The sequence below is a fragment of the Heptranchias perlo genome, chromosome 5 (assembly GCF_035084215.1).
Source record: "Heptranchias perlo isolate sHepPer1 chromosome 5, sHepPer1.hap1, whole genome shotgun sequence".
Classification (NCBI taxonomy): Eukaryota; Metazoa; Chordata; class Chondrichthyes; order Hexanchiformes; family Hexanchidae; genus Heptranchias; species Heptranchias perlo.
The window spans coordinates 73,961,962-73,969,520 of record NC_090329.1 but is presented as its reverse complement, the minus strand read 5'-3'; the positions used below and the strand labels follow the sequence as shown (position 1 = coordinate 73,969,520).

At 40.2% G+C, this 7,559-nt stretch overlaps 1 protein-coding gene across 1 annotated transcript in view; it reads right to left on the bottom strand.

Annotated features, from left to right (window-relative positions):
- The window catches only part of hsdl1 (hydroxysteroid dehydrogenase like 1), a 73,123-nt gene extending 67,950 nt beyond the window's left edge, over positions 1-5,173 (bottom strand). The window contains exon 1 of the mRNA XM_067984660.1: positions 5,153-5,173. The gene's annotated coding sequence lies outside the window, so the exon portion shown is untranslated. The remainder of the gene's footprint in view (positions 1-5,152) is intronic.
- Between the last annotated feature and the right edge of the window lie 2,386 nt (positions 5,174-7,559).

The window sequence follows — 7,559 nt, the reverse complement described above, 5'->3', positions numbered from 1 at the left end:
AGTAGATAGGCAAGATAGAACTGAACCACTGCTGCCAAGAGATCAAGGAGGTGAGCTTGAAAGGAGAGTGAAGGACTTTGCCTTGTCACAATTTGCCATATGCACCAAATAAGCTTAACAGCAATTTTGATATTATTTGCTCAATTCTTAAGTCCAGATCATTTATGTATAGATGTCAGGTAGTTCTTGCTTTTTTCTGCAATGTGCTGGCTTTTTTTCTGGAGACGTCTGCAGGAAGTTGTTAGCCCTGGTTGTTGTCTTCTGTCTTTAGTCATCTTCTTCTCTTGCTTAGCTAACTTTCTGGGTATTATAATTCTGTGTTGCTATTACTGTGTACTTTAAAACATCATATAGACTCGGTTGGTCACATCTGAGTCAGATGGTTGGGGTTCAAGCCCCACTCCAGGTCTTCAGCACAGAATCCAAATGGACACTTTAATGCAGTACTAAGGCAGTGCTGCATTGACGGAGATGGCATCTTTCGAGAGACATGTCAAATTGAGATCCTATCTGTCTGTTCAGATTGATGAAACAGATCCCACAAAACTATTTGAAGAAGAGTAGAGAATCTCCCTGGTGTCCTCTAACAAAATTCTCCCTCAATCAAATTCAACAAAAACAAATTACCTAGATGTTCATTTCATTTGTTGTTTATAGCATCTTGCTGTATTCAATTTGACTGCAATGTTTGCCTATATACCAACAGTAACTACACCAAAACTAATTCAATGGATGTAAAACACACTGGGACATCCTAAGGATATGATAAGTCATTATATAAATGTAAGTTCTTTATTTCATAGAATCATAGAAATTTATGGCATAGGAGGAGGCCATTCAGCCTATCGCATCTGTGCCGGCCAATAAACAGCTTTCCAGCCTAATCCCACTTTCCAGCAATTAGCGCTGTAGGTTGCGGCACTTCAAGTGCATATCCAAGTACTTTTTAAATGCGACGATGGTTTCTGCCTCTATCACCATTTCAGGCAGTGATTTCCAGACTCCTAACACCCTTTGGGTGAAAAAATTCTCCTCAGCTCCCCTCTAATCCTTCTACCAATTACTTTAAATCTATGCCCTCTGGTTATTGACCTCTCTGCTATCCACTCTATCTAGGCCCCTCATAATGTTATACACCGTAATCAAATCTCCCCTCAGCCTGCTCTGTTCCAAAGAGAACAACCCCAGCCTATCCAATCTTTCCACGTAGCTAAAATTCTCCAGTCCTGGCAACATCCTCGTAAATCTCCTCTGTACCGTCTCGAATGCAATCTCATTTTTCCTGTAAGATATTTCATTTTTCTTCCATCCTTCCTTTCTCTCTACACTATTAAATTATTATCAGCTTAAGATATTAAATTAAGCGTTGCAATACACTTTACAGTCTTTATTGGATTAAACCAAACCTATTTTAAACCTTTTAGTTTTCACTCACAAAATACTCTGCAGCAGGCAAAGATACTTTTTTAGAGATACATCTAATCCAACACCAGTCTTTAATTCAAATTGTTATGTTTATTTAAAGTCATATAATAATGATATAAAATAGAAATTTTCCCCATTTGACACATGACAATGCTTTGCTTCCATCACAGTAACATTTGACTAAAATATTCACTAATAAAACCCAATCCATTCTGAACATTGGCAGTAATTCTAATACCTATCTGATGCCACATGCATAATATCCATTTTGGTGTTAAAGTGCAGATGAGTGGTAATAATGACACTTAGCATTTCATAGCATAGGCTTTACAGGCCAGTAAAGTAGGCAGCAAAATTTTGAAGACAATGGACAAAATATAACAATTAAGTAAGTTATTGATGTGGATCAAATTAAATTCATCAAGATTGCAATTTCCATAATGCTATGTGACATACTTATCTGGAGTTATAATTCACACTTAAGGCCTCAGAGTGAGGAAAGTCGGTGCAACGAAAGTTGCTTTTTACCATCATGCAAAATGTTTCATTGAGAAACAGTGGTTATGCTATATTGATGCATATGGGAAACACAAAGCTGCGTGCTGCTTTATTTACTGCAAACTCATTTTAGTGGTGCACTATTTTCAATGCATACTGAATGAAAGGATGAATGAATGAATTAATGTAAGTGCTATATGTACATATAATTGCAATTTAATAACTGGAAAAAAGAGCACCAAATGGGGTCAAACATGCCAGAAGCAGTTGCTGTTCTGCCCAGCAAGGTGTGCAGTCACCATGTTCTACATTTGAACTAAGTTTAAAACAACTGGAGGAAGAAAGAGGACCCTACAGCCATAGTGAAAAGAATGAACTTCTTTCACTCGAACAACTAGAAAATTATCACAGACAAACATTCTGCAACAAATATATAAACACTCTGGACTAGATGTTTAAAACTCTGGACTCGATGTTTAAACACCCTGAAGTACATATTTAAATAGTTCTAGTGTAGATGTTTAAATGGTCTGGTGCAATGATTGTGAAAATCTTTGTAAGTTAAAAAAGACCCTTGTCCAGATTAAATGGAAAAAAAACTGGCAAATAGAACTATAGACTGGCAATTGAAAATATTTAAACAGGAGATTGAAAGGGTTGGAAAAAAAGAAAAAGAAGAGGAGTGCATCGAAAGTTAGAGTTCCATGGTTGAACGGGGAGATTAGATCAAACTTGAAGCTAAAAAAGCACTTAGAACTCAAAGGTCAGACAATAAAAAAGAAACGCAGGATTAATATATAAAACATGTGGGAAAATTAGAAGAAAGATTAGAAAAGCTATGTAGGAGTATGAGAGAAAATAAGCAAAAAATAATAAAAAGGCTTTGTTTAGATATATGAAGATAGTCAAGATAGGGATAGAACCACTACAAAGTGAAGGAGCCAAGCTTATAATGGAGGGCAAGGGGATGCAGTGATACTAAATAAGTATTTTGCCTCAGTTTTCACAGAGGAGGTATGTACTGGAATTGTAGAACCATCAGAGATGTGGTAAAGCAGTTAGTTGAGGTCATTATTCAAAGAGAAATGATTGTAATGAAGTTATTCAGACTAAAGGTGGAAAATTCATTAGGATCTATTAGTTTACTTCTGAGGTCTTTTTCCGGGTGGCAGGCAGTGAATAGTGGGGTATCGCAGTGATCAGTGCTTGGGCCCCAGCTATTCACAATGTATATCAATGATTTGGATGAGGGAACTGAATGTAACATTTCCAAGTTTGCAGACGACACAAAGCTGGGGTGGAATGTGAGCTGTGAGAGGATGCAAAGAGGCTCCAATGTGATTTAGACAAGTTGGGTGAGTGGGCAAGAACATGGTAGATGCAGTATAACGTGGATAAATGTGAAGTTATTCACTTTGGTTGTAAAAACAGAAAGGCAGATTATTATCTGAATGGTGATAGATTGGGAAAAGGGGAGGTGCAACGAGACCTGGGTGTCCTTGTACACCAGTCGCTGAAAGCGAGCATTCAGGTGCAGCAAGCAGTTAGGAAGGCGAATGGTATGTTGGCCTTCATTGCAAGAGGATTTGAGTACAGGAACAGGGATGTCTTACTGCAGTTGTACAGGGCCTTGGTGAGACCACATCTGGAATATCGTGTGCAGTTTTGGTCTCCTTATCTGAGGAAGAATGTCCTTACCAGACTAATTCCAGGGATGGCAGGACTGATGTATGAGGAGAGATTGGGTTGACTAGGCCTATATTCACTTGAGTTTAGAAGAATGAGAGGTGATCTCATTGAAACATATAAAATTCTAACAGGACTAGACAGACTAGATGCAGGGAAGATGTTCCCGATGGATGGGGAATCCATAACCAGGGGTCACAGTCTCAGGATACGGGGTATGCCATTTAGAACCGAGATGAGGAAAAATTTCTTCACTCAGAAGGTGGTGAACCTGTGGAATTCTCTACCACAGAAGGCAGTGGAGGCGAAGTCATTAAATATATTCAAGAAGGAGATAGATATATTTCTTAATGCTAAAGGGATCAAGGGATATGCGGAAAAAGCAGGAACAGGGTACTGAGTTAGACGATCAGCCACGATCATTTTGAATGGCGGAGCAGGGCCGAAGGGCCGAATGGCCTACTCTTGCTCCTATTTTCTATGATTCTATGATTCTATGATACTGATGGAAGCTAGGGAAGGAATAGTGCAAGTTCTGACTATAAATTGTCCAAAACACTGTAGGAAGTAAAATTGTATCAGAAGACAATTGGAGGGCAAATATGGCCCCATTCTTCAAAAAAGGAAACAGGGATAATTCAGGAAATGACAGGCCTTACTTCAGCTGTTGATAAATACTTGGTGTGAATTCCTTGAGGCCCACTCTGCAGCTGGACGTGCTGTGGGATTGGACCTCTGGCATTGATTATGTCCCCAGTTCCAGGGACTGGGTCATTTGCATAAAGTTAGAAAGTGGACCGGACTGATGCCATTAATGCCATTCCCTGGACGTCTACCCCGTGGGGGTCCAAGAAAATGGGAGAGCCACCTTGCTGCTTCTTTGGGGATGGGGCAGGCCATTGAGGCTAAAAAGAATCGCACATTTAATGGAGGCGTCAATATGGAATTTGTCACTTTCCTAATGGCAATTGATCATTCTTGATTACAGATAGAAAAATGGCATTGTGGGCCTCACTTCTGCTAAATTAATTGCAAATATATCTGCATCATATACTCTCTGTGGGATAGAAGAGGAAGCGGAAGTAATATCAGGATTTTTTTCCTCATTGATAAGAAGAGGCTGAGACCAGCTGGAACTGGGTCCCATCCCAAATTCTGGCACATGAGGCTTACGCCAAAGATAATGGCACGTGGAATTAAGGGGAATGTCTCCACATGGATAGAGAGATGGTCAGAGAGTAGAAAGCAAAGGATAGCAGTAAAAGGAAGTTGGTTTTGTATCCAGACACATTGGGCGTAATTTTAACTTCCATGAACAGGTGGGTTGGGGGTGGGCGGGAGGTTAAAATAACAGATTTTTGAAGCTGGACCGTCCGGGTTTGACTCAGGCGCGTTAGGATGCATGCGGACAACAGACACCAGGAAGTTCCGCCCAAACTTAAAGCCGACGGGCCAATACTTAAAAAGGCAATATACCTCATTGAAATAGTTGAGGTTACTTAATTCTATTTGTATTGCAAAAGTAAAATGAATTTATCCTTACCTGTTCGGGTTTCCCATCGCTTCCAATTCACGTCAAGTGAAAGCAGGTGAGAAGGGCTGGATCCATGAGGTGAGTGCCTTTATTGCATTGCTTGTGGGCCCGGAGGAGCAGGAGTGATTCATCCAGACCCAACAAGCTCACCTGTTGCGACATGACTCCGAGATCAGCCGCCCACCCTGTGCTGGACTCCCTGACCCCGATGCTGGCTGACCCCCCACCCCTGATCCTGATGCTGGCTGGACCCCAATCCCCCACCCCCCGATTTTGTCCATGTCCCCCCACCTCACCACCACCTCTGATTTTTTTCCAGGGCCCACGATCTCTTTCCCTCCCTCCCCCTCTCTAATTCGCAGCTCCTTTCCCTCCTGACAGGCCTACCCTCCCACCCGCTCCCAACCCACCCATTCTTGGAAGTTAAAATTACCCCCAATGTCTCTGGATACAAAACCAACTTTCTTTTCCACCTACCCTCTGATGTCAATCTGGCTGCCTGGCGTGTGGGAAACCCGGAAGCACAAATACTCACCTTCAATTGAGTTGCGATCACAGATTGCGACTCACTCATTCGCCTTCCGGGTTCCCCACGTGAATATCTAGGGATGGGCTGGGTTCCCAGCTCCAAGTTAAAATCATGCCCATAGAATAGATAAGCAAGGTGTCAATATTGAACTTGAACAAGACCTTGGTTAGACTGCAATTGGAATATTGTGTACAGTTTTGTTAGTCAAAATATATGTTAGTTTTATGAACAAAACTTTTGTGAAAGTTATTGAAGAATAAGCAGCTTGAACATTACTGTCCAACACCAGGCAGAATGACAGGCTGAAGGACAAGCAATGGCGCCCCCCAATGGTGAAAACTGGGTTTCAAGTTAAATTTTTCTACAAAACTATAGCACATAGTTCAAATCATTTGGCATATGATTTTGTTTGTTAGTAAACTACTTAAATGTAAAATTGTTAATAAGCACAACATATAGAAGCAGCATTTCTTCCATAAAAACAGCAGACGAATGCAAAACTTGCTAAATAGAGAATGGGTGGGTCAGACTCTTCTGCCTACTTCTTCACATGTTAAGGAGTAGGTTTTGTGGACATTACAATACAGCGCTACAAACTCTGATGAGCATTTTATTTTAAGTAAAAAGATGCCAAGCAGGTGTAAAATAACATTTTGGTATTTATACTCCCAACGCTCATCCTAGTTTTTGTTACAAACAGTTTGCTAATATTTGCTCCATTTGTAAATCTGATGTAAACCAGAATCATTCTGAAAGATAAAATAGTCTCTGTTGATATGATGTGGTGCCCTTATATGTGAGGAAAATATTAAGGAAGTTGTTCGCGTTGGAAAAGAAGCAATTTTGAATTGATGCAATTAGGAAGTTAAGAGTAATAAATTTGTGGAATAAGTGACCAGGAAAAACCTTTGAAGCAGACGGTATGAAAGATATTATGAGAGAATTAGATGTGTTTCTGGAGAGAAAACAGAATGAAGTTGGTGGTGATAAGATGGGTAGGTGGGGTTGAGATCTATCAAAAGGGAATAGGTCTGTAGGCCTACTAGATTTTACTGTTCCGAAAAAAAACTTACATTCCTATTTTAATTAAGATTGCAATTATACTCCTGCTTTTGCATTGATATAAAGTTGTACCAATCTGTAAAACAATCAAATAGTTTGAACCACTTTCAGTGAGGCTATCTCACATTGCGTGGGCTTGAAATCATGTGGCGTATAATACCAGTGCAATGAAAAGCAGTGCGTTTTTTCAGTGCTTTGAGAAAACTGATGCTCTTGCTTGTGCTCTCAAAATATTAAAAATTTACTGACTGAGGAAGTGCGGCCGAGCTCTCTCCTAGCAGACAGTGCGATTCGCAATCCACAATATAACACTCATCTCGTCAGTTGCATTTCACATCCTGCAGCTACTGGTGCAATATAGCTGCAGAGGAAAACCGCTTGGGAGGCGGATATCAGGGAACCTTTTAAAAATGAGTAGCTGGAATTACTCTGGAGTTTGCCTACATAGTGTCAACCTGCAATTGAGCTAAAGAAAGGCAGTTCATAATATTGCAATGGATATCTGTCAGAAAAGATCCATAAATTCAATAATTAAGTTACCAGCAATTTCTGGAAGAGTTGTTGAGAGATCAGATCTAAAATGATTTTTAAAAAGGGAAATGTAAGGAATCTTACAACACCAGGTTATAGTCCAACAATTTTATTTTAAAATCACAAGCTTTCGGAGATTATCCCCTTCGTCAGGTGAATGAGTGGAAGGTTCTCAAATCGCATATCTTATATTAGGCTGGGACAGCATGACACCAATCAAAAGGTGTCGTTGTTGTTCAAACAGGCCAGTCACGGAGAACAGCACGTCCTTTAAAAAGGGAGAAAGGGATAGAC